This window comes from Vombatus ursinus, unplaced genomic scaffold (assembly GCF_900497805.2).
Source record: "Vombatus ursinus unplaced genomic scaffold, bare-nosed wombat genome assembly UNPS02014909.1, whole genome shotgun sequence".
Taxonomy (NCBI): Eukaryota; Metazoa; Chordata; class Mammalia; order Diprotodontia; family Vombatidae; genus Vombatus; species Vombatus ursinus.
In genome coordinates, this window is record NW_020954687.1 from 433,151 (window position 1) to 454,461 (window position 21,311).

Below are 21,311 nucleotides of genomic sequence, written 5' to 3' on the forward strand. Positions count from 1 at the left end.
TGTGACTCTGGGCAAGTCATTTCATTTCTCTGGGTCTCAATTGCCTTATCTACAAAATTGATTAAAGGATGGCTAAAATCCCTTTTGCCTCTAAATTCTATGGCAATGCCCCTGCCCTCTTGGAAAATAGCTTTTGAAACATGGGAATGGCACTTTCCATCCATATCCACATATATTCATCATTCACTCTTAGTTGAAAAAAAATTTTTTTGGTTCTGTTCTGGAATCCATTCATTTTACAGATGAGGAAACAGACCATGAGAGCAAAAATGACTTGCTTCAGTGACTAAACCCAGGTGTTCTGATTCCAGACCCAGTACTTTTGGCACTGTACCATTCAGGGAGTGTTCCTATTCAGGGAGAAAAAAACAAAACAAAACAAAACTTACTTAAGTTTACTTGGGATTTTTGGAGGACTTGGATGCCAAGTACTGTTTTAAATGCCAGGAGACAGATAGCTCAGAGAGTAAACTTTTGATTTATATGATATTTAAAATTGTTTTATTCATCCAAAATTTCTTTTTATAAAATAACATTTCTCCCAGCTGATTAGGGCTTGAAAAAAAAAAGACTATTTTAAACATTATTTTCGTGTTTCACCTAAGGGACATTTAGAAAGTCAAAAGAAGAATGAAACATATTAATTCAATTAAATGTTAAAACCACATCTCTGCTCAGCATGGCACACACTTGGCAAAACAAGGTACAAGAAAGAGACCTTCAGCAGTAGGAATTGGATGTAAGGTTTTAGAAACCATCTACTCAATTAAAATCCATGAAGCAGATGCAATTCAGAGAAGTGCTTAATCACTGTTTACTTAATTGCCAGGAACAATACAAACGGCTTTGGAGTAAAAAGGCAGAAAGAAAAGTCTGATGGAAACAATGGTTTTGTGACTGTTTAAACCCATAAGGGAGAAAAATGGTTCAAGACATTGGAGCTGTCCAGGGATGTTGTGCTGAAGCCCAGTTCACTTGGCCCCAGTTCTTTCCTGTTTGTTGTTTACAAATAGGCACCTGAAAAGCTCTTTATGAGGACAAAAACCTGGCCAGGAGGAAGCAAAGACAATTTTAAAGGGGATAGGAAATAGGAATAGGGAATAAAATGAATTATTTAACCCAGTGGGGTGGGCATGGGGGGGACTTCAGGTCTATGAAGAAATTTATTTTAAAGAATAAAGTGACCCTGTTATTTTTTCCTCTCTCAAACTCCGTAAGAGAAAAGGATAACAGGAAAACAAATGGGGGAGGGGGACAGGGAATTTAAGCTAATTACTGAAATAGTAGACTAAATGGAAGTTATGGAATTTATCATGAGATCTTTAAGACAAAGATGCCCCATCCTTAATCTGTTTGGATGGGTTTGATTCCTTTCTGCTTGAAGATTGGAAAATGATTACCTTTGAAGTTCTATTATCATTCTGAGATGAGTATCCTCAACCATTGATGAATCACTGATTGAAATGCCAAAAGAAAACCAGACACCATTGAAAATAGAGCCACCTAGTCAATGGCTAAAGAACTAGTGGTGTTGGGGTGGAAGAGGGTGGGGAGATATATGTCTGCTTCCATCCTTTGCTTTTCCAGCAACAGAAGCCTGAGGGAACAGGGACCAGGGATGCTGAACTGCTGATTAGGTTTATAACCCAGATGCTATTGGTTCTGATGAATTAAAAGAACATTAAAACTGTAGCCTGGGACACTGCATTTTTCATTTACCTAAATTGATTGCAGCATCAAATCTCTTAATAGTCTCTGAAAAGACAGGTTTGCTTTATCTAACCCTGGGTTCTCTGGAGTACTTAGAAAAAGTTGAGGCACTAGATTGATAGGGGAATTTGATTATCAAGACAGGAAGCACAGCCAGTCTCCTTAAGAAACTAATACTATGCAAGCCAGTTAGCTTAGGTATATTCTGTGGATAGTAGGCTTCACTTTTCACCCTAGTCAATTATCCTGAATGGGACAAAATGAATCCTGTTAGAATGAAGACTATGAAAGAGAGAGGGAGGGAGGGAGAGAGGAAGAGAGAAAGAGAGAAAAGAGAGAGAGAAAGAGAAAGGAGAGAGAGAGAGAGAGAGAGAGAGAGAGAATTTGATTACCACAGTGGCAAGGTAGAAAGGACATTGGACAGAAAGTCAGGAGACCTGGGTTCTAGTCCCAACTCATTCGTGAAGCATTTATTTAATACTTACTATGTGCAAGACATTGTGCTGGACACAGGGAATACCAAAACTGATGTCATGAAGCTAACAATTTAATGGGAAGGACAAGTACACAATGAACTATGATACAAAGGAGGGGAAGATGTGTGCAAAGGACAAGTCCAGCCAAAATGCTGTGAGAAATCTGAGCAGATACAGATCACCATCATTTAGTGGCAATGGAACCAAGGGCTGGAAAGTATCCAGGAATGCTTCATGGGGAAGATGGCATTCATTCATTCATTCATTCATTCAGCAGGCATTTATTAAATATCTGCTATGTACTAAGTTCGGGGAATACAAAGACAAAAATGAAAAGAACCTTGCCCTGAGGTAATCTTTATTGGGGAAAAACAATATGTACACAAAATAAATACAGAGTAATTTCACTGGGGAAGTGCACTAACAAATAGAGAGAGTAGGATAGGCTGCATAACAGGAGATGGCATTTCAGCCAAGTGGAGAAGTGCTACTTTGGCAATTGGTAGCTCAGTGGATACAGCCCTGGGCCTGGAGTCAGGAAAACCTGAGTTCAAATCCAGCCTCAGACATTTACTAACTTTGTGACCCTGGATGAGTCACTTAACCCTGTTTGCTTCAGTTTCCTCATCTGTAAAATGAGCTGAAGAAGGAAATGGCAAACCACCCCAGTATCTCTGCCAAGAAAACTGTAAATGAGGTCATGAAGAATCAGACATGACTGCACAAGGATCTAGACAGAGATTGATGGTATGGGGATGATTAGTAGATATACATTCCAGGAATGGAAAATAATGTGAATAAAGTCACAGATATTATAAGATCACACATTAAGAGCTTAAAGAGACCTTGGAGGTCATCACATACAAACCCCTCATTTTTCAGATGAAAAAACTGAGGCTAAGAGAAGTTAAACCCATGGCCATATAGCTAGTGTCTGCTACAGGATTTGAACTCAGGTCTTTCTGACTCTAAAGCCAGCAAGAAGCAATATGAAAATTGGGGTAAGGGTGGAAGGTAGTCAAATTTGTGTGCATCACAGAAAATATGATGTATGGATAAGGGTGGATAGTTAGAATGGCACTAGTTGGTAAAATGCCTTGATTGCTAGAGTCGAGTTTTTATTTTATTAGGTAGGCAATAGAGAGTCACTTAAAAATTTTAATTAGAAGAGTGATATAGTGAGAGTGATGCATTAGGAAGACTATGTAAGAAGCAGGGTGAAGGATGGATTGGATAGGGGAGAGACTGTTACTGTGTAAATTTGGATGTCATTTTTCCCTTTCTAAGCCTCAGTTTTCTCACCTGTAAAATAAGAGTTGTGAACTGGATGACCTCTAAGGCCCCTTCTAGCTGTGGAATTTTGTGATGCTAAAACCATTCTTCATTGGTAGATAAACAACCCAAAGATGACAGGTCACAAGTCATCTTCATAATTAAAGGACACCCTAATGAAGACTCATTCTTTGTCAGTTTTCACTTTCTCCATATTTCCTGTTTTAGCCCCAGGGTTATCTCTGCTTGGCAGCTGGTCAGTTTGTACCAGCAACTTCTTCACTAGAGCCCTGGGTTGAGGTAACTTCAATCAGATTTAGGATTTCCCTAGTGTTTTCCATCACCCCCCTCTGTGACAGTCTCATAAATAGCTACTCTCTCCCCCTTGCTCTGGGTCAGGCTGATGAATCTCTCCATGGGCTGTCACATGCTTGAGAATTATTTGCAAGGTGACTTTCTGCAAATCCATTCTGCACTCCATTTCCACTCACCCTGAGGTCCCACTTCCTCCATGAGATCTTGAGGGCAGTCTTCTTGGCCTTGTTCCATCCCCAACTACAAGGGATGAAGAGAGAACTACTTTCTGATGTTCTACTACAAAAAGGGCCTTCATGATTGAGTTCATTCTTTGGCACCTCATTTCTATGCAGTTCATGGTTTAAAAAAATGTAGCACCAAGACTATTCCTTTCCTGCCTCTTTCCTCCCAAACCTTTGCTGGGCCAGGTTAATATGGCTTGAGCTTGACAAGCCTTTAGACTCCAGTAAGAGGAAGGATGGCACAAGTTCAAAAATGTTGGACTTGAATTTAGGAGACCCAGATCTAACCTGATCCAGGCACTAATTAATGGTGTGGCACCATGCAAGCCATTTGACTCCTCAGAGCCTCAGTTTCCTCATCTGCAAGAGAAGCATAATAATACTACTAGCTACTTCAAGGGAGCTGAGAGAAAAGTGCTTTGCAAAGCTCAAAGCACCATATAAATGTGAGCTATTAATATCTTCCTGCTACAGGACTTCCCATTCTCCTCACTCCCACTTTTCAGTTTCTCTCTAAACTTGAATAAACTGGGTGGGGTGGCTCACCTACCTCTTTCCCTCTTTGAAGATCTTCCTTTCTTTTTCTCTTTCCTCTTCTTTCCTTTTTCCATTGACCTTTCTAGCATCTTACAGCTGGTTCATCCCTCATTTGCTGCCCCACTTCCATATCCAGTCCATAGAAGAAATCTTCCCAGTGGTGGAGTTGGGCAGATACAACTTCTTGACTTCACTTGTCCCTCTTGATGCCTCCCACAGTGACAGGATGACATGGTTCCTATAGCACACAAGAAAGACTCAGCCTCTAAGTTAGCTCAGGGAAATGGGTAAGTAACAACCCTCTCAATCATGGGTGGTTAGTGGTGGAGTGCCTTAGGGACCCCAAGATAGCTGGAGGTGGGATGGAAACATGGTTGGAAAAACTGAGAAATGAATGAGTAGAAATACATGCAGGGGGGAGGACTCATTGATTTTCACCCTAGAAGTAGTTAGGTGGTGCGGTGAATAGAGGGCTGGTCCTGGAGTTAGGAAGACTTGAGTTCAAATCCAGCTTTGGACATTTCCTGGCTGTGTGACTTTGGGCAAATCACAACTTCTTTTGCCTCAGTTTTCTCAGCTGTAAAATGGAGATAATAGCACCTCCTCCTAGGGTTCTTGTGAGGATCAGATGAGATATTTGTAAAGCATCTGGCACATAGTAGACACTATATAAATTCTAGCTATTATTATTATTATTATTAGAGGTGGAATGCTTGTATTTGGGACCCTTCCTAGCTTGGTGCCTCAGTTATTCCCTTTGAATAAGGGAAGAACTGGTGAGGATAGGACATATCTGGGCCAAGCGCAAGAAGACCTGGTAAGATGTGGAGACAACTTCAAAATGGGGGACAGAGAGCCCGATCTTGGGAGAAAAGGAGTGTCTTTCCCCACTCGATGTACACACCCCACTTTTCCAAGCCGTGAGGTCAGCAACAATGTCCTTGAGTTGAGCACTAGCAAGGCTGGTGCGAGGCTGAGCAAAGGGGCTCACAAAACGACCCTGAAACCCTTAGCAGGGTCAGGTTCTCCCGCCAGCAGCACCAGCAGCACCAGCAGCACCAGCACCAACTTCCCCGCTCTCCTCCCCCACACTGCAGCTGCTCCCCCGCCTCTCTCGCCCATTGATCCGTAGTTCTCCCTCCCTCCCTCCCTCCCTCCCACCTCTGGCTCGGGCGCAGACTGCTAAGCTCAGCAAGTCTTGCAGCAGAGACACTTCGAAGCGGAGTTGGGGCAGAGACAGACCAAGGGACCCGGTCCCGTGGAGACAGATGCATCCTGGCTAGATTGCTACCACTGCCGCATCTTCCCAACCAAGCACCCTCTCTTTCATCGGGAGAGCCCCTTTCTCCCCAGCTCCCTCGGGGCTGCACCCCGGTGAGTCTCTCCTCGTGGGGCACCTACCCACCTCCTTTAAAGTTTCTTCTTGGAGATAGGGAGTGGCGTTTCTTTTCGGGGCGGCAGGACTGAGTAGCTGCAGGGTCGGATCCTTTCCCCTTTGAGGTGGGTGCATAGAAGCAAAGCCCGGGGTGCTAAGGACTTAGGGTTTTATTGGAAGGGAGTCCCCTATGTATAAGTGGACGAAGCGGCTTTGGAAGTGGTTTCCCTCCACCAGCCCCCCAACCCCCAGGGGGCGAGGAGGAGATGACTCCTCGGTCTGAACAAGGTAGGGCAGCCCAGAGTCCCAACATCTCAAGGTGACAAGCTGCAGAGGAGGAAGGAGCAGGGGTTCGCACCCCAGTCAGGTCCTCCGACACTCCCGTGGGACCAGGGACCTTACTCTCTAGTTCCATTCCGGGACCTCCAAGGCCAGCCCCCTCTCACAACCCCCGACAGGGCAGAGCCGTCGGGGAGTTCGGTAGCACCTGCAGAGGGCTCTGGGGGAAAGCCTGCGGCTTGAGCTGTCAGTGGGATTGATGGGGGGGTGGGATAGGGGGAAGAGCATAGAGACCCTGAAGTGGGGAAGGAAAGATGGTGGAATAGGCAATAGGGGATATCTGGAAGTGGGGACCCAAAGGAGGCAGGGCACCGAGGAAAAGGGAGATAGGAGACCCCTTGCCCTCTGCCCAAATCCCATGACTCAGCATGTTTCTGCCCCTTCCCAGGTTCCCTTGCCAGTTCTCTCTCCTGCCAAGACTCTTAGGGTAAGCAAGAGCTGGGGTCATATGTCCCTATGGCCTCCTTCATTCTTCACTTCTGGGGGCTACCAACACCTTGAACCTCTACCTCTCTCCCCCTCCTCTGGACTGCCCCACCAAAGGGAAAATTATCTGTCCCATTACTTCTATCTCTCCTGCATCCCTGACCTTTCTCCCCTCAAGAATCTCCTTAAGGTCTCTTTTATCTCTCTACCCCATCCCCTCTGCAAAATCAGAATGCCTCCCCCTCTGTCTACACCAGTACCCCCCTCCCCCTCTTCATACACTTTCCCACATAGGTGGGTCTAGGATTGGGGGCCCATAGGACAGTAGAGTCATAGAATGTATTTTTAACTTAAAAAATGTTAAAGCTAGAAGTAATTTAAAGATTATCTAGTCCAAATGCCTCATTTTACAGATGAGGAAGTTAAGGCCCAGAGGGGAATGTGATCTGCCCAAGGTCACAAAGGGAGGCAGTGGCAGAATCCAAATTAGAACTCAAGTTTTATGATTCCCAGTCATTCTTTCTGCTCAAATTCCCTGCTTTCCCGTGTCTATCCACTGCATTCCAAATGAATGACTGCCTGAACAGTCCTGGGAACCTAGACAAAGGGTGGGAAAGAGAAGAATTGGGCCCCCTGGGTGGCCTAGAAGCCATCAAAAATAGGGTAAAAACCTCCTCCTCTGGGATGGCAAAGAGGTGGTGGAAGGGGAAACATTAGCGAGGTGGAGGGAGAAAAGAAGTGATGAAATGAGAAGGGCTGCTGAAGAAAAAGGCTCTTGTGGTCTCTTGGCAAGAAGCAAGAAACAAAGGGTAAAGGTGGGATGGAGAACTGAGCTGGGATTGAGCAGGTAGAGGCTAAGGGAGGTCAAGCAGCCCCAAATGGGGTGGAAGCTGGGGGTGGGGGAACAGGGCACTGTAGTTTTGATTTTTACAGAGTTGACTGATGAGAGGGTAGAAAGGAGAAGGAGAAAATGGTAAGACCTCATAGAGGTTTGAAAGTGTGGTGGCTGTTTGAAAGTCTCCCTGCCTCAACACATTAACAAGGGTTTTTTAGGGTGGGGGGGGCTGTAACCATTTCCTATCTTCTTCTCTCCATCCCAGTGGCCCCAGCAAAGGGGTTGCAAGGGAGGGGTGGAAGAGAAAAAGACTTTAATCCTTTTAGCCTCCTTCCTCTGATTCTGGCCCAGACCACCTACTTCTTAGCACTATTTTACCGCTTTGCCAAGGAAGGTTGAAGATCAGAGTAGGGGGCAGGACTCTGGCCCTGGGGCCAAGAGAGCTCTGATGCAGTGAGACGTGCCTGGTGGGAGAGCTGGGCCTGGCAGGCTCTGCAGTCTGCAGCCTTCTCTCAGGACACAGCAGGTGAGTCAGCTCCTGGAGCCCACACCATAACATACTGCCACCTAGCCCTGGAGGCCCTGGTGCCAACTGCTCCCTATTCTGTCAGAGTCAGGGGTCCACTCATGGGTCCTGTGCAGTGAGTTCCCCATGACTGCTCATGTTCCTTCAATCATTCCTCCTTATTTGGGCTGCCTTTTCATTGTGGTGTAGGTAGGGTATCTAAGTGGAATGTAGTGGAATCTGAAATCTCATGACTTGGCTTTGAATTCTGTATCTATTGCTGATTAACTTTGTGACTTTGGATAAGTCCCCTTCCTTCTTGGATGATGCACTGGGCCTGGAGTCAGAAAGACCTGAATTCAGATCTGGCCTTAGACACTTACTAGCTGTCTGGACCTGGGCAAGTTTGCCTCAGTTTTCTTATCTGTAAAATGGGGAGAACAATAGCACCTACTTCCCAGGGTTGTTGTGAGGATCAAATGAAATAATATTTGTAAAGTGCTTAGCATGATTCCTGGCATATAATAAGTATTATATAAATGTTAGCTATTATTATTGTTATTATCATTATTACTAATCTTTGAAGTATCTTCTAGGTCTAAATCCATTGATGTTCAATCATTGGGGACAGATCCCAAGCTTGCTCACCTTAGAGGGCAGTATAAGGAGGGTCTAGAGTAGGGAATCCTTCCTCTTGGAGGCCATGTATAGTTTAGTCCCCTATATTAACTTTGGGAGTGCCATGGGCAAAGAAGACAGATGATTGTCAGCCCAGAGTGTCTTAAACTAGCCTTCCTTAATCATCCTCCCCCCTTATTCTCATGTGTACTTCAGAAAATGGGCAGAAGAAGGGCAAGTAGACTCCCTTCTGCCAAGGGGAGCAGGTGCTATTGACCAGGCTGCTGGTTTCACAGACGTGGGTTACTGGAGCATTTGGCTATCCATGGCTCCTTATTATCTTAGATTGTGGGGCAGGTGGGCTGGGGGAGAGCTTTGTAAGGAAGGAAGTGGGTGTGGTGCCCAGAGCTGATTGCATCTGGAATCACACTATGTCTTGGACTGGATTTCTTCTTGGGCAAAGAGAGCATTTGGTTGATGAAGTGTTGAACTGAGTTGGGTTGGGTTATTCCTCTGCCATTGGGTTGGAATCCTTTTCTAGAGTCTGATCTAAATTCTCCCTAACCTAGCATAGTGGCCTATTCTCTCCTTTCCTCCCTTTGTGCCAAAAAGGAGTCTCTGAGCATGTGCCGCCGCTATTCAGCCCCTCACACTTCCAGGCTGCAGAAAAAAGCCATAGAGCTCCAGTCAGAGAAACCCCCTGATCCCATCCCTACCCTCATCTAGTCCTAGTCAGTGGAGAAGGAAAGTTGGTGTCTTTCCAAATAAGCCTTATAGCTTTGCTATCAAAGATACAGATGACCTTGGATTTCCCTGTGTTCAGTAACCCTACCTCTATAATGTTGAAGCCAAATATCTCTTCCTGAACCCAGCCCATGCATCCACCTGGAGAGAAGGGAAGCTGAGTATTGGAGGGGAGAGAGAGTAGTGAGATAAAGAGCATGAGAAAGGAGAGGTACCATATGTCAACTGGCCGTACTGGAGAAATGAAATTATAGCCAATGAGTCATTATCAGAGAATCCCAACATCGGAAGGGGCTTCGGAGACAACCAGCCTAACCCTTACTTGAATCAGTTCTCTCCTGCTTCAGCATTCCCAGGAAGTTGTCATCCAGCCTTTGCTTTGAAAACATTCACTGATAGGGAGCTCACTACTCCTCAAGGCAGTCTATTCCATGACTGGGCAATTCTAATTTTTAGGAAGTTCTTCATATTGAACTGAAATTTGACTTCCCCAAAGAAGAATGGAAGCTCTTTAAGGGCAGGGACTGGCACATAAATGAATAAATAGGTGTTTATTAAACACTTACTTTGTACAAAGCAACCTATGAAGTGCTGGGGATAGAAATAGAAAAGCAGAATGGTCCCTGCTCTCAAGGTGCTTTCATGAGAGGAGAAGACAACAGTGATAGGAGGTTTCAGCTGAAAGTCAAGGGGAAAGGTCCCTTGGTTTTTAGGGTACAGCAGAAAAGCAGATGGTAATGCATCTTCTTTAATGTTTCTCCCACTGATACCAACATATCTGGTTTCTGATGCTGAATGTTTGACAGAGCCAAGGACTTTGGCATCAAGACTTTTATTTTCTGGGTCTTTCAGTAGCTGTAGTTGGAGGAGAACCAGGAGAGAACAACATTAAAAAAAAAAAAACAACCTATGGAGAAGTGGTTATTTAAAAAAATGGGATCAATAATGTCAGCTTCTGCAGAAAGGGCAAGAAGAGGATTCAGAAAAGGCCATTAGGTTTGGCAATTAAGAAATTGCTGGCAAATTTGGACTGGGCAGTTTGGGTTGAGGTGGGAAACCAGATTTCAGAAGGTTTTGAAAAGAGTGGTAGGAGAGGGAATGGAAGCAATTCCCAAGAGTTTAGCTGAGAATGGGAGGGAAATAGAATGATAGCTAGCCAGGATGGCTGGCTCAAGTGAAGGTTTTTCCTTTTTTTATGGTGGGGGATATTGGATCCAGGAGGGTTTTTCCTTTTTTTATGGTGGGGGATACATAGATGTGTTTGTAGGCAGCAGGGAGAGAGCCAGTAGATAGGGAGAGATTGAAGATCAGAGTGAGGATTAAAGATTAGAGAGGAGATAACTGGGACAATCTGACAGGGGAACATGGGAGGGGATGAGATCAAGGGTGCCTGTAGAGGGGTTGGCCACGGCAAGGAGAAGGGCCACCTATTTATCAGAGACAGGAGTGAAGGAATAAAGGGAAGTTGGAGGAGCTAGGGTTATTTAGTGCGGAGCAAAGAAGACCAGGGGTAGAAGGGCACATCTTCAGGCGTCAGAAGAGTCCCCATGTGGATGAGGGATCCTGTTTCTTCTGCTTGGCCTCAGAGGACAGTACTAGCAGTGACGGGTAAAAGCCACAAAGAGGCACATTCAGGCTTGATGTCAGGAAAACCTTCCCAACAATTAGAAGTGTTCAAAATTGGAACAGACTGCTTTGGGAAGTATCAAGTCTCCCCTCTCGGAGGTCTTCCAGCAGAGTCTAGATGACCACTTGTGTGGTGTGTTATAGTAGGATGGTACCCTGTGGCTGCTTGAGGGCCCTAGCAACTCTAAATTCTGTGAGTCTTTCATGATCCTGGTACCTGCTCTAATGCTCTGGGAATATGAGCATAGATAATTCAAGGCTGATGATAACACAAAAGCCCTTTCCACTTGGTTTTTCATATGGTTCATCTTTGGGGAAAGGGTGCAGTGCAGAAATTCTTTTGGATTATTTTCAAATTGATTTGATTTTATTATTTTAAATTTTTTTATTGTTGTCTTTTTTTATACCATAGTCATATCCCCTAGCACTTTCCTACCAAAACTGAACCTTCCTGAAACAGAAAAACACTAAAGCAAAACCAATTCACGCAGTATGGGTATAGCATATTCCACAGCCATAGGTCTTATCCTTCCATTGAGATGAGGAAGGTATGTGTCTTTATTGGTATCATCCAAGACCTAGATTATTCACTATAGTTCATCAGAGGGACACATCCTTTTTGTCTTCCTCAAAAGTCTAGGGCTGCATTCCCAGGAAACTTGCTAGAACTGGTTGGGGAAATAAACAGACTGGAAGAGGGCTGGGGGCAAAGGGAAGCTGGCCTAGGACACAACACTGGTGGCAGGGTGTCTACTAAGTGGAAACTGAATATACAGAAAATAACTGAGGCCTGACTGTGCCTTTTTGTTTCTGAGCCTATCAGCAGCTCTTGTTAGGAGGAAAGGGGGAGGGAAGACACAGAGAGAGACAGAGACAGACAGAGAGACAGATGAGGAGAGAGAGAGAAAGAGACAGAGAAACAGGCAGACAGATGGGGAAAGAGAGAGAAAGAGAGAAACAGATAGATGGAGAGATAGAGAGGGAGATAGAGAAAGAGAGAAATAGATGGAGAGAGAGAGAGTGAGACAGAAAATAAAAGAAAGAAATGAATAGACATATGGAGAAAGAGAGGGAGACAGAGAAATAGACTGATAGAGAGAGACATACAGAGGCAAAGACAGAGAGAAGAGGAAGAGATGAGAGAGAGGAAGAAGATGAGAAAGATAAAGAGAGAGGCAGAGGAAGAGGATGAGAAAAAGACAGAGACAGAGACATAGAGAAAGACAGAGAGACAAGGGCAGACATAAACAGAGAGACAGAGGAAGAGGATGAGAGATGAGAGAGGAAGTGAAAGAGAGAGAAGACAGGGAGAGGGGAGGGAAGAGATAAAGAGAAAGAGGAGAAGGAGAGAGAAAAGAGAAAGAGGAAAACATGAGAGAAGAGGTGAGAGAGGAAGGGAAAGTAAAAGTTGGCCATGACCTTTTTCGCAGTGGCTACTATGCTTTCGTAGGAATCCATAGGAACATAGTTAGGAGTGGTAAGATTACATAGCCTTGGAGAAGTAGAACGGTATGAGGCAAAGGGTGCTTGGTTTTAGAGTCAGAACACCTGAATTCCAGTCTTAACTCCCCGAATTCAGCTATGTGACCTTAAGCAGGCCACCTCCGCTCTCTGAGCTTCAGTTTCCTTCCTTGTAAAATGGGCAGTAAATAAGGTTATTAGGGGAGCACTTTGTGCAAATAGCTTTTTAACCCAACAGTGACTGAATCGAAGACTTTTAGAGCCATAAAGACTTCTGGGGCCTACTCACCCAACCCATACTTTAAAAAGAATGCCCTCTTCAATATATCTAGCAGAGTGTCATGAAGCCTGTGCTGAAGACCTTCAAGAAAGGGGAAGCCGTGACTCTTCGGCTTTGGGACAGCTCTCACTACCAATTAATCAATCGACATTGTTAAGCACCAACTACGTGCCAGGCACTGTGCTAAGTCTAGGGGTACAAAATGAGGCAAAAGACTGTCCCTGCCCTCAAGGAGCACACGGTCTAATGGGAGAAACAAGTAAACAAATATATACAAACTTCATAGAAATAAATAGGAAATAATCAGCAGAGGGAAGCTTTGGGAAAAGCTTCCTGTAGAAGATGAGATTTTAGTTGGAATTAATTTGAAACCCAGGAAGTTAATAGGCAGAGATGGGGAGGGAGAGCATTCCAGGCTTGGGGGACAGGCCAGAGAGAGTGTCCAGAGCTGAGAGGTGGGCTACCTTGTTTCTAGAACAGCTAGGAGGCCAGGGTCACTGGACTGAAGAGTATGTTCAGGAAGACTGGAAAGGTAGGAGGGGGCTAGGTTAGGAAGGGCTTTGAAAGCCAGACTGTTTTTGTATTTGTTCCTGGACGCAATGGGGAGACCCTGGAGTTTATTGAGTGGGGGGGGTGTGACATGATCAGACCTGCACTTTAGGAAATCACTTTGGTGGCTGAATGGAGGATGGAATCCCAGGGAGAGAGAGTTGAGGCAGGCAGATCCACCATCAGGCTGTTGCAACAGTCCAAGTGTAAGGTGAGGAGTGGTGGTAGTGTCGGAGGAGAGAAGGTGGCATATTCAAGAGATGTTGCAGAGTTGAAATCGATAGTCCTTGGCAACAGCTTGAATATAGGGCAGGGGGAGGAGGGGAAGACAGAAAGGAGTTGCAGGATTATTCTTTATTTTTTGCAATTTTACCTTTTGCAACTGCTCTTGATTCTGCCTCAGAGCCAAGCAGAAACGGGTGGTATTCTTTGCTACATAGAAGTTCTTTAAAAACTTGAAGAAAGAACCTATGTCCACATTCTCCATCCCACCTCAGACTCCTAGCCTGTGTTCTCTGTCCTTCCTTCAGCTGATCCTCAGACTACGTGAGCTAGGGTCTTCTGCTATCCCCATTGCCCTTCTCGGAATGTTCTCTTACCTTTCCATATTCTCCGTAAAATGTGGTGCCCAGAACTGAAACAACAATAAAAATAAATGATTATTTATGATGGCCATGCTGATCTCTTTAAGTAAGGCTCAAAGAGGAAACTAGGCACCAGATATCAAGGAAATTAGGCCTCAGACCTAAAAGAAACATTTCCTTTTCCTCTCTAGTGGGTTAGGTTTCCTGGGGCCTCTGGGGTAAGGGTCAGAGAGAATGAGAATCGGGCTGGGAGAGTGGGTGAGGAGCCAGGCACTGGTGTGCTCAGAGTTGAGAGAGATGGGAAACACCTCCAAGGGGAGGAGGACAGGCTGGTGTTGGTTCTAGGCAAGGCAGAAAACGGATCCTCAGGGGCTGGGGCCAGGCAGGCATAGAGAATTCTGGCAACCAGACAGAATTTTGGCAGCTGTGTAATTCCCAGGGTAAGAGAAGAACCACCCAGTTGTGGTTGAGTTATCGTTTTAGCTGACTACAGCCACTGGGTTAACCCAGCTTCATTTCATACCTCCCTTATCTATAATGGGATTTTGATATCATCACCAGCCCTAATGCTGGGTGGGCTCTGAATCATTCTCATTTTGGTAATTAAATGGCCACACCTGAACCTCAGAAGTATGGAGCTAAACTATTTGGGGTATGTGTATGGGGGGTGGGGAGCAGGAAGGGGGTGTGGTGCTAGAACTTTAACCCTGGACCTAGAAAACAGGGGTGTGGGGAGGGTTTGGGGAATAGGATGATCCAGCCCTTAGGGAGGTATTGTGAGGAAGTGCATTGGATGCTGGGCTTTGGGAGACAGCAAGATGGGGCTCCAGGCCAGCCTGTGACCCTCACCAGTTGTGTGACCATAGGCACTTAACCTTGGTTTCTTCATCTGACAGATAGGGATAGTAATATCAAGAGCATCTACCTCACAGGGTTGTTGGGAAATATTGTATGTAATACATTTTATAAACCTAATTTTAAAAATCACATTAATTTCTGAATATATCTGTCTTTTACCCAGTAATTCATCCCTTGTGGCAAAGACTTAAAAAGAAAGAGGAAAATAGACAAAACCAGTCAACACATCAACCCTGTCTGATCCTGCACACATGGTCTCCCACCTCTGCCAAGACAGATGTATTTTTCTCAACTTGCCATTTTCATTACATATCATTGAATTTGATTTTATTGTCTTTCTTTTTTGTATTAGTGTAGTTATATATTGTTCACCTTACATCAGTTCTTGGTCTTCTCTCACTTTTATGAATTCTTTGTGTTCATATCTGCAGGAAGAGCCTTTTACATTCATGTACCACATTTCATTTCGCCTTTCTCTAATTGGAGGCTCCTACTTCCAAGTCTTTGCTAACCTGAAACTATGGCTAACTTGACAAACTTTAAAATTCTGTGTAGATGACAGTTGGTTTTCCTGTTCCTTGGCCACAAAAGATTGGACTCAGAAAGATTGGACTCAAAGATTCACGAGTTAAATTCCCCTCTGACTTCCAAACTGGAATCTCCCGGAGCTAAAAAGTGAAGGAGGGTGGGAATTAGCCTTCATTGGACTTTGGTTTCCCTTTCTCTGGGAGGAGAGGAAGCAGGAGTCACTTAACCCTGAAAAGCAGCAAAGAGACAAGGATTCAGAGCCCCTAGACCTCCAGGGACCTGTTTTCTAGCTCTTTTCACAGGCTGTCTCCTCACTCACTTCCACATTCTGGCTTCCCTGGCCTCCTTCAAGACTCAGCTCAAGTCCCACCTTCTGTAGGAAGTCTTTCACAGTTCCCTCACTGCTAGCATCTTCTCTCTGACATCTACTGCTACTACTACTACTACTACTACTACTACTACTACTACTGCTACTACTACTTCTTTTACTACTACTACCACCACCACCACCACCACCACTACTACCACCACCACCACTACTACTACTACTACTACTACCACTACTACAGCTACCACTATCACTATTACCACTTAGCATTAAACCCTTTAAGGTTTGCAAAGTACTTTACATATATTAACTCATTTAATTTGTTAACTACCTTGTGTGGTAGATGATATTATTATCTCCACTTTATGGATGAAGAAACGGAGGCACATAGTGACTTGCTGAGGGTCACACAGTGTTTAAAGCAGGATTTAAAATCAGGTTTTCTTGATGCCAAGTCATCCATTCTATCCACCACACCATCTAGTTATTGGTATATTTTGCTTCCAATTTATCCTATACATCTTGCATGTACATAGTTGTTTGCATATTAGCTTCCTTATTAATTTGGGAGCTTTTCGAGGGGCAGAGACCTTTTCTTTCTTTCTTCTTTTGGCCTTTTTTTGAATTCCCAACACTTAGCTTAGTGCCTGACACATAGTAGGTGCTTAATCAATGTTGGTTGACTGACAGGCAGTGCTGCCTTCTCTGAGGTGCCTTCTTCCAAGAAGCCTTCCAGGACTAAACCCTCTCAGATCGTTTTTTAGTCCAGCCCCTAGAACTCATCTGCTCAGCTTTGGCTCTCTTACTTTACATCTAATTGTTGCTGCGTGAGTGTTTAGTCATTCAGGTTGTATGGAGGGTGGAGGGGAGAGGAGATAATGAGATAATATTTGTAAAGCACTTAGCACAGTGCTCAGCAGGTAGCAGGCAGCATATAAATACTTATTCTCTTCCTTGCCTTTCCCCTTCCCCCTCCTCGCACTGTCTGGGAGGTCCCTGAGGCATAAACCATAATTTCATCAGCTAGTGAGTGGATAGAGCACTGGGCCAGGAAGACCTGTGTTCAAATTTGGCCTCCATCCAGAGCAAGCCATTTAATCTCTGCCTCAGTTTCTTCAACTATAAATGGAGATCAAAATAGCACCTACCTTGAAGGAAATTGTGAAATTGAAGACTTATTGTGAAATAAAATTTGTAAAGCACTTAGCGCACTTCCTGGCATATAGTAGGTGCTTAATTCCTTCATCTAACTGGGAGGTGCCTAGGGAAGAAGTTGTATTTGTGCATCAGATGGGAAAGGGGGCTGTCTTTTCCCCCTTAACCCACTATTTCCAGTACCTAGGCCTGGGTTCTATGCTTGTGAACATTCCTAGCAGAGGGATCATTGTAATCAGTGCCCTCCTGCCTTCCTAGTTCTCTGGGGGCAGATTCCAGGCTTCCTCCTTTTCCTGGAGGTTCTTTCACCATCCTCTTCACGTATCATCCCCTCCCTACCCCCAGGAAAGAAAGCTGAGGAGCCTTGGGAGTTTGTGGAGCAATGAGCAATCTGAGTACTCCTTAGCACTTACAAATGCAACCTTCTGTTGCACTTGTTAACAGGCTAGGGATGCAGTATCTTGGGAAGGTGGAGGTGAGGAAGCCCCCCTTGAAGGGCATCCCTGCCCCCAGGAGGAATTCCTCACCCTTACCTGGTTCCGAGGCAGGGCTTCTCATAATTAGCAGAAGGCTGGTGATTCTGGAATTTAGCAATTAGGGAGTATTGCAATTAGAGGCGGAATTCACCCATTACTTTTCCATGCATCTTAATAACGAGTTTAAGTGGTTGTAACTATGAGCACTGCACTAGGGACAAGAAAAATAGAAATGAATGAAGGGGAGAGGAGGGCGGTGAGCTGCAAGAGGGATGGATGTGAGCAGGGGCTCTGATGCTGGGAGGGGATGCTTTGCTGAGTTAACCCTTTCCACCTCCGTGTAGGACAGGAATTTCCTTTTATCTTGTATTGACCTAGAGCAGCAGTTGAAAGGAGGATGGAGTGGGTGGGATTAGCCCCCAGAATCCTCTGTCCAATTCTCGGGGGAAGTCACAGGCTTCCCTCTCCCCAGTCTGACCCCTGCACTTCATTTACTCACAATGAACTGGGGACAAAGGTATTCAGAAGGAAAGTAGAACAGGCAAGAAAGGGGAATACTGGGTAGATGGAGAGTTGGAGGAGGCATCGAAACATGATAGAGGGACATGCCTTCTGACTGTAGTATCCATGTTAGCTAACGAAAGAGAGAAAAAAGGGAGTGTGAGACAACTGCAGAGTGTGGAGGAGGAAAGCTTTCCTCCCTCCTATCTTCTCTTTCTATTTTTTCCTCCCTCCTTCCTTTTTTATTTCCTTCTTTCTTCCCTTCCTTCTTCTTTCCTTCCTTCCTTCTCCTTTTCTTCCTTTCTTTTCTCTCTTCCCTTCCCTTCTTACTTCCGTTTCTCCCTTTCCTTGCCTTCTTTTCTCTCTACTTTCTATTCCTCTTTTCTCCTCTTTCCCTCTCCTTCCTGCTCTCACTCCTTTCTTCCCATCCTTTCCATCTTCTCCTCCCTTCTTTCCCCTCCCACTTCCTCACTCCTTTCCTTTCTCACTCTATTTCCTCTCTCTCCATTCCCTCCTTTCCTTCTCTCCCTCCTTGAGAGGCCGTTAAATACAAATTAAAAAGAGTCCTGGATCTGGAGATAGGAAGTTCAAATCTGGCCTCAGATACTTCCTAGCTGTGTGACCCTGGGCAAATCACTTAACCCTCTGTCTGCCTCAATTTCCTCATCTGTAAAATGGGAAAAATAAAAGCATCTACCATACAGGTTATTGTGAAGATCAAATGAAATAATACCTACAAAGTGTTTATTGCAGTGTCTGATATATAGCAGGTGTTTAATAAATGCTTGTTCCCTCCCCTTCCATCCCTCTCTTCTTTTTCTCCATTTCCTTGTTTCCTACTTTCTATCTTTCTGTCGTCTCTCTTCTTCCTCCCTTCTTCCTATACTTTCTTCCCTCCCTCCTTTTCTTTTCCTTTCCTTCCTCCTGCCACCTCCTTCTACCTCTCCATTCCCACTTCACTTCCTTCCCTCCATCCCCTCACTTCTCCCTCATTTCCTCCTCTCCTTTTCCTCCCTCCTCTGTCCCCTACTCCCACTTCTGGCTTCCAGACTTGCTAATCTTATCTGAAACCAATTACAGTGAAACACATTAGACCCCTCCCCCCCATCTTGTCCCCTTACTCAACAGAGATCATTTTTATTTATGGCTATATTCCTCCAAAGGACTGGTGCCCAGATGTGATGGGATAACTAATTTTCTGGGGGGAGAAAGAAAGCTAACATTTATATAGTGCCTACTATGTGCCAGGCACTGTACTAAGCACTTTACAATTATTATCTTATTTGGTCCTCACAGTAATGCTGGAAGGTAGGTACTGTTATTGTCCCCATTCTACAGATGAAGAACCTGGAAACGGTAGAGATTAAATGACTTGCCCAGAGTCACACAGCTAGTAAGAGTCTGAGGCAGGATTTGAACTCAGGTCTTCCTGACTCCAGGCCTGACACCATTCAGGAGCTCTCCTATCTCATACCCCTTACAAATGAGGTATCCTTCCTCATAGCCAACCTTATTCTCTCCTGTTTCAGCTCAAGCTCTTATCTCCTGGTTTGTTGTTTAAAAATGAGAATAAGGAGGCAGGTCTAAGATAGCAACATGGCGGTCTGGGCCCAGAGAGTGGGTTTGGGATACTCAAAGTTAGTTCTTCTAAGTGATCTTCTTGTACCCTTCTCCTTTTCTCCAGTTCTTCTTCATTAGGAGGAAAGAGACCGTCCTTCTCTAGGTCTTTCTAGTTTTTTCAGTCTCCTCCTCTCTTTCTACAGAATAAGCCATGCACATTTTAGATTCTGTTTTCTCACAGGAAGGGTGAGTTTTTGGGGTGCTGGGACACATGGTTTCTACTGTGAGCTCTGCCACAATGTGGGTGAGAATGAGAGGATTTGAGTATGTGGATATGAGTGTCACTGTGAGAGTATGGATGTTTATGAAAGTAAGTATAAGGGAATGTGTATATCTGCAAATGACCTTTACTCACAAAATATGCCACTTCAGTAAGAGTTTCCCAAAAGGGGGGCGGGGCAAGGGAACAAGCATTTATTAAACACCTACCATGTGCCAGGCACTGTACTAAGTGCTTTACAAATATTATCTCATTTGACAGTCACAATAACTCTGTAAGGTAGTTGCTATTATGATCCCATTTTACAGTTGAGGAAGCCAAGGCAGGCAGAGATTAAATGACTTGCCCTGGATAACACAGCAAGTGTCTAAGGCTGGATTTAAACTCAAGTCTTCCTGATTCTAGGCTTAGCTGCCTAGGTGGTCCAGACTTAGTCCAAAAGGAGCTCACAGTTGAAACTGTCAAGGCTGCTACTGTAATTGTCATTTTCTCTCTATGGACTTCAGTTTCCTTATTTGTAAAATGGGCATTAAATAAGATTGTTGTGAGGAAAACATTTTATAAAGTGTGAAGTGCTGTATAAATGAGATAATAGATTTGAATATAAAATAATGATAATAACAATAGCAACAATAATAACTTGACTATTGGTAGGATCATAACAGCCTTCAGGACACACTCAGGGGATAGACTGAGATGACCTTCAAGGTCCTTTTCAACTCCGATACTCAGCCCTCTGGAGACTTCTGGAGCAGACAGATCTTTCTATGGAAAACCAAGGGACATGGTTTTTTTTGTTTTGTTTTTTGTTTTGTTTTTTTTTAGTGAGGCAATTGGGGTTAAGTGACTTGCCCAGAGTCACACAGCTAGGAAGTATTATATGTCTGAGGCTGGATTTGAACTCAGGTCTTCCTGACTCCAGGGCCAGTGCTCTATCCACTGTGCCACCAAGGGACATGCTTTTCAGTTGAGCTGGGACACTCCAGTCTCCTCCTGGGGTGTTATAAAGATAATAAATGTTTATTAAACATCTACAATGTGCACCTACCAAGATGAAAAATGAAGTCTCTCTGACTTCACGGAACTTCCAATCTAATGAGGAAAGAAGTGGTAGATATGACATCCTTTGGCAAGGTGACATGTGATGTAGGCAAAGAAGAGATACAAAGTGCTCTAGGAAAATTTGAAAAGGGAGAGAAAATTTTGAGTTTTTTTTTTTTATATAATGAACTTTACAAACATCAACAACCAGAAATATTTTTCCCGTTCAAAGGGGAGCAGAAAAGGAGGATCATAGGCTTATTTCTTCCCACCCCCTGTATGAAACCATGAATCTCTATTAAGTACTTTCAACCAGGAGGATGAGAAAAGGGATGATGGATGAGGTGGTACCTGAACTGGACTTTGAAGAAAGAGGAGGATTTTAACATGGTATAAGGCAGCATTTCTAAGACTTTTTGGTCTCAGAACCATTTACACTCCTAAAAATTATTGAGGACCTTAAAAAGCTTTGGTTTTACATGGGCTATGTTTATTGATATTTACTATATTAAAATTCAAGCTGATAATTTTAAAATATAGTATTTATTAATTCGTTTAAAAATAATAATGAACCATTATCAAGTTAATCATGTTAGCATACCATTTTAATGAAAAATAACTATATTTTCCAAAATAAAAGAATTAGTGAGAAGAATGGTATTGTTTTACATATTTTCAAGAATCTTTTTAATATCTGACTCAATAAAA

The 21,311-nt window shown here is 44.1% G+C and overlaps 1 protein-coding gene across 1 annotated transcript in view; it reads left to right on the forward strand.

Annotated features, from left to right (window-relative positions):
- The first annotated feature begins 5,769 nt into the window (after positions 1–5,769).
- Positions 5,770–21,311, forward strand: part of SYT2 (synaptotagmin 2) — a 177,697-nt gene continuing 162,155 nt past the window's right edge. Inside the window, exon 1 of the mRNA XM_027843473.1 lies at positions 5,770–5,908. The gene's annotated coding sequence lies outside the window, so the exon portion shown is untranslated. The remainder of the gene's footprint in view (positions 5,909–21,311) is intronic.